Source organism: Perognathus longimembris, chromosome 23, assembly GCF_023159225.1.
Source record: "Perognathus longimembris pacificus isolate PPM17 chromosome 23, ASM2315922v1, whole genome shotgun sequence".
NCBI lineage: Eukaryota > Metazoa > Chordata > Mammalia > Rodentia > Heteromyidae > Perognathus > Perognathus longimembris.
The window spans coordinates 32,640,665-32,650,626 of record NC_063183.1 but is presented as its reverse complement, the minus strand read 5'-3'; positions in this window follow the sequence as shown (position 1 = coordinate 32,650,626).

Here is a 9,962-nt window from a genome sequence, read left to right as displayed (position 1 = left end):
GCCTTGAGCGGGAAGAAGCTGGGGACAGTGCTCAGGCCCTGAGTTCAAGCCCCAGGACTGGCAAAAAATATATATATATATAAAGTAGGAAACTTCAGATGTCAATAAGTAAGAATAGATTTTTGGCATACTCGTGTCAGAAAAATGTAGGGATTTCCTCTCCGTACCGAGTGGATGCTGTCAGGGTCTGCGAAAGACTCGAGATGTCTGAAATCTAAGATCCAGAGTGACTGAGCTGCTTGCTCCTGACATCCGGTGTCAACCGTGGGGATTTCAGCCTGAGTTCCACCCCCCCCCCCCCCCGCGGCCGTCCCGAGCCAGGGGTCGGTTAGTGTTTGCCTCTTGGTTCTCCGGAGGCTCCAGGCAGCCCGAAGCGCTGCAGGCAGTGCAGGTGAGAGCCGGTGCCAGTGCGTGCAGTGCGGTTGCAGTGCGGGCGCACACATCTGTCACATCTGTCACCGCCGCCCCCGGCTCTTCTCCTGCCAGTTCTTCTTCCCGCCGGAGGAGTCAGCAGCAAGGGCCTGCATCTGCAATTGTCTTTACTGCTTAGATTTAGGGGTGCGCACCCTGAAATGAAGACCAACCATCTTGTGGCAGCCGTGATATATGCAGAATCAGTCCCCGAATTCACAAAGAGGGAGGAGGCACCCGTTCTGCTCTGTGTGTGTATGTGTGTGTGTGTGTGTGTGTGTGTGTGTGTGTGTAGTGTAGATTTCCCATTGATGACTAGGTTTTGTGTGAAAAATGACGCCTGATACAGTAAATTCTCTTCCTCCCTCCCTCCCTCCCATCCTTCCTTCCTTTCTTTTCCTTTGCTGGTCCTGGGCTTGAACTCATGGCCTACGTGCTGTCCCTGAGCCTCTTTGTGCTCAAGGCTATAGCGCTCTACCACTTGAGCCACAGCGTCACTTCCAGCCTTTTCTGAGTGATTCATTGGAGGTGAGAGTCTCATGGACTTTCCTGCCCAGGCTGGCTTTGAACCGCGATCCTCGGAGCTCAGCCTCCTGAGTAGCCAGAACGACAGGCGTGAGCCACGGGCGCCCGGCAGCTTCCGTGAATTCCGGTGCAAAGACGTCACTATTGCAATGGCTGAAAACGTCCCCCGTTCCACAGTCAGAGCCTGGCAAGCCCTGGGATGGCAGACCCGGGCACTATTTTCTCCTTAAGGATCTACACACTGACTGCCAAAAAGGAAACGGAGCATGGCCACCGCCCGGGCCCTGGTGACATCCAGCGGCAGCTGCTGCCCCGCGGCTGGGAGGGCAGGAGGGCCGGCCAGGGAGCATTCCTCAGCCCCTTTGGGCAGCGTCCAGACTCCCAGCCGTCCCCTCCTCCCCGCCGACGGCAGTGGAAGTCAGAGGCTGACTTGGGGTGTGTGTTGGGGGGGGTGGGGGGGTCCTGGGGCCTGAACTCGAGGCCTGGGCGCCACGATCCTCGCTCCCATCTCAGCCTCCGGAGTCGCCAGGCTGAGCCACCAGGGCTGAGCCCAGAGCCTGACCGAGTCCCAGTGTCCCCCCAGTGGTTTCTGCAGCGTGGGGTGCATAAGGGGCCTTCGTCGACACCCCAGGGTGACACCGCTCCCCGGTGCCCCCTCCATCACGAGGTCTGGCAGCAGGAGCAGTTCTGTCTTGTTGGCACCCCGAGCGCCCTCCGTTCCCCGGCAGGCCTGGAGGGACGCCCGGCTTTGGAGCCCCTCGCTCTCTGCCCCCCGTCTGTGCGTGGAACAGCCCCGCGTCTGGGCACCGATCACTTCGACGTGCGGGTTCCGTACTCCAAAGGCACAGCGCGTTCGAGCGCGTCTCTCGGGGTGGGGAAGCCCGTCGTGGCTGGGGGCCCCTGAGATCCCGCCTGGGGACACTCCCCAATGTCCCCTTCTGCTTTGCAGGCTGGAGGGGGCTCCAGGAAGGGAGGCTGACGAGAGTCCCCCCCCCCCCCCGCCATGGGTGAGCCTCGCCGGGGCGCTGTGTGGTCCGAGGTGTTTGACACACTTCCGGATGACCAAAGTTGCTGGCCTAAGAGATGAGCAAAAAGCCGGGTGCCGGTGGCTCACGCCTGCCATCCCAGCTCCTCAGGAGGCTGACATCGGAGGACGGCGGTTCGAAGCCAGCCCAGGCAGCTGGTTCAGCTCCCCAGAGAGCGTGCGCATCGCAGGCAATAACCCGGTCCAGTGCTTCTCGACGGTGGCAAACGCCGATTCCTGACAACGGCTGCATGGCTCCAGGTGTTCGGAGCCACGCTCCACCAATGCGTTTCTTGCCAAAACGCCATCCTGACGCTTTGACCCGTCAACCAACCCACCTGGATCATCTGGGGTTCCCTTGCCTCGTCCACGCTACAGCTGCCCTCTCCCGGCTCCGTCTGAGGATTTCCCTTTCGGGCCTTCTTCACTCAGGACACTACATGATAGAGGAAAACCCAATGGCCGCCAGCTAAATGAAAACTCGGGGAGTCGCTGAGCTGGAGAGTGGATGGAGCCACAGTCCACGTTAAACTTAGACGCCACAGAACCCCAACAAGCCTCGAAAGGGTGTTTGTTCTAGTTAGGGTGACACCAGCCATTGTAATATCAAAACCCCAGTGTTGTGGGAGTTTTACACGACGGGGCGTTTCCTTCTCCCTCCCATCGTCCTTCAGTGCTACTGTTCCAGTCAGCAGCTCTTGCCTTCCTGTGGTTCAGGCCCGGGTTGATTTTCTATCTCCTGAAGAGCACTCAGGCAAGGCACGCTTGGCTCTGTGTGTGTGTGTGTGTACGTGTGTGCATGTTGGTATTGGGGCTTGAACTCAGGGCTTTGCACTCCTGCGTCGCCAGGGCTAAAGGTAGGAGCCACCAGCGCCCCGCTTTGCTGGCTCTTAACCTTTCTAGGCAGCCTGCCCGCTCAATACCTTGGAGCGATGGTTTCATACCCAAGTTGTCATATAACTATGTGTGAAATTGCATAAGATGGGAAGGGGCAAACAGGAACAATGAATCCTTGATTTCTTTCTATTCTCCGCCACGGGACCTAGCCAGGCCTTGCACGGCAGGTTTCTGCTAAATATGCACTGATTTCTGAGGGGTTAAGGGGGAACCAGATTTTGTTATGATTGTGCCTTACCTTATTCTGTTCTGAAGTGTTTATTTCAATAACTTTATACATTATAGGCATCGGTCCTCTTCATAGATACTTTTTCTTTTTCTTTTTTGTATGCATAAACTGTTTAATTAAATGGCAACTCCTTAGTACAACAACTTAAAGATAATAACAATGATGAGGGGCTGGGAATATGGCCTAGTGGCAAGAGCGTCTGCCTTATATACATGAAGCCCTGGGTTCGATTCCCCAGCACCACATATATAGAAAAAGCCAGAAGTGGCGCTGTGACTCAGGTGGCAGAGTGCTAGCCTTGAGCAAAAAGAAGTCAGGGACAGTGCTCAGGCCCTGAGTCCAAGGCCCAGGACTGGCAAAAATAAATAAATAAATAAAATAACAATGATGACATTGATCATAGATACTTTTTCTTTAATATGGAAAGGGTGCACTCGGTAAAAATGACATCTAAGTTAAGTTTTCTCTGTGTCTTTAATTCTGAAACTGTTGAATAGCCAAGGAGCTACATTTTTGTTCTTTATGTTAATTAGAACAGAATAAATATCGAAGAGCAGGGTTTTTTGTTGTTGTTGTTGTAGTTGTTTTGTTTTTTTTTTGCCAGTCCTGGGGCTTGGACTCAGGGCCTGAGCACTGTCCCTGGCTTCTTTTTGCTCAAGGCTAGCACTCTGCCACTTGAGCCACAGCGCCACTTCTGGCCGTTTTCTATATATGTGGTGCTGAGGAATCAAACCCAGGGCTTCATGTATATGAGACAAGCACTCTTGCCACTAGGCCATATTCCCAACCCCTCTCATGGACTTTTGTGCCCAGGTTGGCTTCGAACTGCAATCCTCAGATCTCAGACTCCTGAGTAGCTATGATTTCAGGCATGAGCTACCAGTACCGGCTCTTGTTTATCTTGTGTACAAATGTGAAGAAAGGGGGCTGGGAATATGGCCTAGTGGCAAGAGTGCTTGCCTTGTATACATGAAGCCCGGGGTTTGATTCCTCAGCACCACATATATAGAGAATGGCCAGAAGTGGTGCTGTGGCTCAAGTGGTAGAGTGCTAGCCTTGAGCAAAAAGAAGCCAGGGGGCTGGGGATATGGCCTAGTGGCAAGAGTGCTTGCCTCGTGTACATAAGGCCCTGGGTTCAATTCCCCAGCACCACATATACAGAAAATGGCCAGAAGTGGCGCTGTGGCTCAAGCGGCAGAGTGCCACAGCCTTGAGCAAAAAGAAGTCAGGGACGGTGCTCAGGCCCTGAGTTCAAGGCCCAGGACTGGCAAAAAAACAAAAAAACAAAAAAACAAATGTGATGAAAGATAGATTAATAGCATGCAATAAATGCCTTGTTTTATATAATTTTAGAAAAAGATACCAGGCACTGATGGCTCATGCCTGTCCTATAATCCCAGCTACTCATGAGGCTAAGATCTGAGAATTGCAGTTCAAAGCCAGCCTGGGCAGGAAAGTCTGTGAGACTCTTAGCTCCAATTAACCATCAAAAAAACTGAAGTGGGGGCTGGGAATATGGCCTAGTGGCAAGAGTGCTTGCCTCTTACACATGAAGCTCTCAGTTCGATTCCCCAGTACCACGTATATGGAAAACGGCCTGAAGGGGCGCTGTGACTCAGGTGGCAGAGTGCTAGCCTTGAGCGGGAAGAAGCCAGGGACAGTGCTCAGGCCCTGAGTCCAAGGCCCAGGACTGGCCAAAAAAACAAAAAAAAACAAAAAACTGAAGTGGGGCTGTGGCTTAAAATGGTAGAGCCACTAGCCTTGAGTGAAAGAGCTCAGGGACAGTGCCCAGGCCCTGAGTTCAAGCCACATGACTGGCATGAAAGAAAGAGAGAGAGAGAGGCAGGGAGGGAGAGAGGAAGGGAAATAACCAGCAAAAAACTAGACTGTAGGCATAGCTGAAAAAGAGCACCAGCCTAGCAAGCATAAGGTTCAAACCCCAGTAAATGAGAACTACCCTATACACATTTTTCACCAAGAGTTTGGCTTTCCTGTCACCCCTTATGACAGAAAAGGCTAACAAGGTAAAACCTCGGCACAGAATTACTTCCCAGTAGCTCTCAAAAGCGAAAATCCTTCGAGCCTGTAAATTCCGCTTCTAGACATTTACCCGCACGATGTACCTTCCCACCAAAATGACTGTCTAGTGAATTAGTCATTGCTTTGTTGTTTGCAACAGGAAAAACATTGGAAATAACCTACACGTCTATAGATAAGAAGACTGGATAATTAATTTATGGTTGAGTCATACAGTGGGATATTGTCATATTTTTCACGAGAGAGTGCTTCTTTGGGAGCTGATAAGAAACATATTCAAGATACGTTAGAAGGAAGGAGGGAATGGGAGCCGGGTGAAGGGGTTCCCTTTTGTGTAAAGTGTGGAGATTATTCCTGTGTGCTTGCTTCTTGGCACCTAAAAAAACCTGCTCAAGCCTGGGTCCTCGGTGGCTGCTCACAGACCTGTAATGCTAGCTACTCAGACGGCTGAGCTCTGAGGTTCGAAGCCAGCCCGGGCAGGAAATCCATGAGACTCTTATCTCCATGAACCACCAAAATGCTGGAAGTGGCGCTGTGGCTCAAGGGCAACAACAACAAAGCAGTTTCCAGCTGGCCACCTGTGGCTCACCCCTGTAATCCTAGCTCCTTGGGAGGCTGGGATCCAATGTGGCTGACGGGTATTTGGGGGGGGGGGGTCTTCAAGGTTCTTTTCTGTGTCGTTTTTTAAGGCAGTTCCCGTTTTATTGATGAACGTGTGCTTGCTTCCTAGTCACTCACTCCTTCTACGCTGTCTGTGTCAAATACCACCATTGAGAACCAAATCCATTCTCCTCCACCACCCCCGGGGGGAATGCGGGCCCCGGGCGTGTTTGGACCTGGGGGGTCCCGTGGTAGGGGCTCCCTTCAAGGGCCGCTGCGGCTGGCCGAGCCTGGACGGCCTTCTGCCTTGGGTGCCCGGGGCCCCCTCTCCCAGGACCACACAGGGGTGGTGGGCGGCTGGCCTCCTCTGGGGGGGGGGGGGGTCGACGGCTAGCTTCCCCTGGGCTCCGCGTCTCTTCCCTCCCACTTCTACTCCTAGCTTCTTTTTTTATTGTTTGTTTGTGCTGGAACTAGGACTTGAACTCAGGACGTCAGGCTCGTGCTTGGCTTTTCCACTCCCAGCTGTCACTCTACCACTTGAGCCACAGCTCCCCTTCCTGCTTTTTGCTGGCTGATGCGTGAAAACAGTGCAACAGCCTTTCTTGCCTCTCCAGTCTTAGGATAACCACCCGAAATCTTATCCTGAGTGGCTAGGGCTGCAGGCGTGAGCTACCATGCCCAGGCTGATGCCATTTCTTTTCTTTTCTTTTATGCTGGTTCTGGGGCTTTTTGCTGGTTCTCAGCGCCTGAGCACTGTCCCTGGCTTCCTTTTGCTCAAGGCTAGCACTCTGCCACTTGAGCCACAGGGCCACTTCTGATTTTTCTATGTATGTGGTGCTGAGGAATTGAACCCCGGCTTCATGCATGCTAAGCAAGCACTCTACTGCTAATCCACATTCCCAGCCCCTGATGTCATTTCTGTATTGAGAAATCATGCTTCAACTCCAATGTCAAAGAAGCAGAGAATAGAGACGTGGTGGTGTGGCTGGGAGACCGCACAGGCGCCTGCGCTGACGGTGTGGTTGACTGTGTGATTGGTTGACAGTGCAGTTGACGGTGTGATTGGTTGACGGTGTGTTTTTTTTTGTTTTTTTTTTGTTGTTGTTTTGCCAGTCCTGGGGCTTGGACTCAGGGCCTGAGCACCATCCCTGGCTTCTTCCCGCTCAAGGCTAGCACTCTGCCACTTGAGCCACAGCGCCCCTTCTGGCCGTTTTCTGTATATGTGGTGCTGGGGAATCGAACCCAGGGCCTCATGTATATGAGGCAAGCACTCTTGCCACTAGGCCGTATCCCCAGCCCCTTGATGGTGTGTTTGACAGTGTGATTGGTTGACGGTGTGTTTGACGGTGTGATTGGTTGACGGTGTGATTGGTTGACGGTGTGTTTGACAGTGTGATTGGTTGACGGTGTGATTGGTTGGCGGTGTGATTGGTTGGCGGTGTGATTGACGGTGTGGTTGACGGTTGTTGGGGGACAGCACCACACTGAGGGGTTTCAAACCCCCCTCTGTGTGCTGGGGTCCCCCAGGAGAGTGGTGTCCCACCTGGGTCTGGATGCTGGGTTTGCCCCATTGCATGTGACACGGAAGACCTGACTGACCGGCTCGCCTCCGCCTCCGTGGGCTGGGAGAGGAGGCTGACCCCGCCCTGCCCCGGGCTGGCTGGAGGCGTCTGGGCTGCGGGGTCACCGGGCTGGCGGTGAGCGAGTGCGGCGCAGGAGGGAGGGGCGGAGGGGGCGGCATCTGGGGGAGGCTGAGAGGAAGGCTGGAGCCTGGCCCCTCCCGCGTCTCCTGCCGCCTCCCTTGGCCTCTCTCGACCTCGTGCAGCACAGGGCAGGAGAGTGCGGGGAGCCGCGGGGTGACTGGGTCCCGCAGGCCCCAGGGCGGGAGGAGGAGGCTGGCCGCAATGCTGCGGGGTTTGCCTGACTCTGGCCTGCATAGCCCTGAGCTCAGGGACAGCCATGTGCTGAGCCCCCAGAACGGGGTGTGTGTGTGTGTGTGTGTGTGACTCCAGTGGGGCCCCCCGCCTCCTCTGGGCTGGAGACCGTGCTCCCCATGAGCCCCCCAACCCCCACCCCAACACCCCTGCTGTGTTTCCTCACCCCACTCCCCAAAGCTCTGTTCTTTTGACTTTGTGCCAGTCCTGGGGCTTGAACTCAGGGCCTGGGCGCTGTCCCTGAGCTCTTTGGCTCAAGGCTGGTGTTCTACCAGTTGAGCCACAGCTCTGCCTCTGCTTTTTTGGTGGTTCATTGGAGGTAAGAGTGTCACAGACGTTCCCGCCAGGGCTGGCTTTGAACCGTGGTCCTCAGATGCCAGGCACCCGAGTGGGATTGGAGGCGTGAGCCCTGCTGCTGGGGTCATCGCCCCGGCCCGGGCGAAGGCCGCACGCCACCCCCTCCTCCCCGCCCGGGGTCCGTGCTGCGCTCCCATCCAGGATTAAATCCCACCCCACCGAGGGCTTGAGGAGGCCCTGCCTTTATCACCACCCTGTGGCTGCTTCCGGAGAGAGACACCCCCTGCCCCACGTCACGTCTGGGGCACACCGCCCCCCCCCTCATGTCCTCGTCTGGACAGCCACGTGCACAAAGCCCAGGGAGGCAGAGACGGCTGGGTTGAGGCTGGAGGCCCAGGGCCGCTGTCCTGGGCCCAAACCAACCGGAATTAGCAGCAGGTACCTCCCCCGCCCAGGCCTTCCACAGAGGCAGTACCACCTTGGGCCACTAGGGGGAGTGGCTGTTTGCAGCTCAGCCCTCCTAGGAGGACAGGCAGGCACAAATAAATAAATACCCCTTTCCCTGGAGGAAACAGTAAGGCTTTCCAGCGTGTGTGTGTGCGTGCGTGTGTGTGTGTGAATGCGCTCCGTGTGTTATACTTTTTATTTTTATATACATGTTGACAGTAGTGCTGGGATTTGAACCCAGGACCTCATGCTTGCTAGCATGCACTCTATCACTTGAGCCACTGAGCCACTTCTGGCTTTTTCTGTTTTTTTATTTGTTTGTTTGTTTACTTTATTTGTTTTGTTTTGTTTTTGCCAGTCCTGGGGCTTGGACTCAGGGCCTGAGCACTGTCCCTGGCTTCTTCCTGCTCAAGGCTAGCACTCTGCCACTTGAGCCACAGCACCACCTCTGGCCGTTTTCTGTATATGTGGTGCTGGGGAATCGAACCCAGGGCTTCATGTATAGGAGGCGAGCACTCTCCCACTAGGCCATATCCCCAGCCCCAGGAATATGCTTTCAATGGAATGAAGCAGTCATCTCTTACGTGAGGCTGTCAATGACGTTGACCCCAGCACAAAGTGTGCATGGACGTTGTGAGGGGTTAGAGTCCTGTCTGTAGGTCCTGGGGAGGCACGCTGAATTACGTTTGACCTCTAGGTCTAGCTTTAATAGCCGGAGTTGCTAAGTTAAACACCCACTATCGCAGGGACTATTTGTTGACTCGCCTTACGCTGAAATGAAGTGTTTCGCTCGCCCAGGTGGGCGGGGCTCTGTCAAAGAAGCCACGCTGTGACCTTCCTGGACCTGTCCCCGCCACTCAGGTGGCCTCCTGCTAGTTGGGAAGTTTAATTATAGTATCTCCTCTCAGAGGCCTCGTGATCTTGTCCTCTGTTTTAAGTTCACTCTGCATTTCCCCGTTGCTCCTGGCTCACCTACCATAACCCCCTGAAACACTTGAGCCCCTGAAACGGGGGATGGGAAGTCAAATTCAGTCTTCAGCTGCTTGCAGATGGTTCTGGAGGCGGGTGGGCCCAGGTCAGGGCTCTCTTGTCTTGTCCCTGGGTCTCCGTCCGTGGGGACAGCTGGAGTCTGGATCCCGGGTGGTGCTGGAGGCCCTTTGGAGATCCTAACCACAGGAGTTGTGTTTGAGAAACAAGGGGAGTCCTGGTTGGGACCAGTGAGAGACAGCGTGGTAAGACCCCCTCCCCGGCGGGGATCCAGCCAGGAGCAATGGTGACAAGCGACAGGGGCTGGCTTGTCTGGAAGAGGAACGCAGCAGCAGTGAGCTGCAGCCAGACTCCCGGTTTCGGGGTTCCGTCCTGCTGTGGTGGGGTGTCAAGGACCAGCCTCTTAGGAAACGCTGCCTGTCTCCTCTCCACCTCCGAGTTTCGTACAGTTGGTCCTTAAGCTTCTAGCGTGTGTAGTTCTGTTTATTTATTTATTTATTTATTTATTTTGCCAGTCCTGGCGCCTGAGCACTGTCCCTGAGCTTCCTTTGCCCAAGGCCAGCACTCTACCACT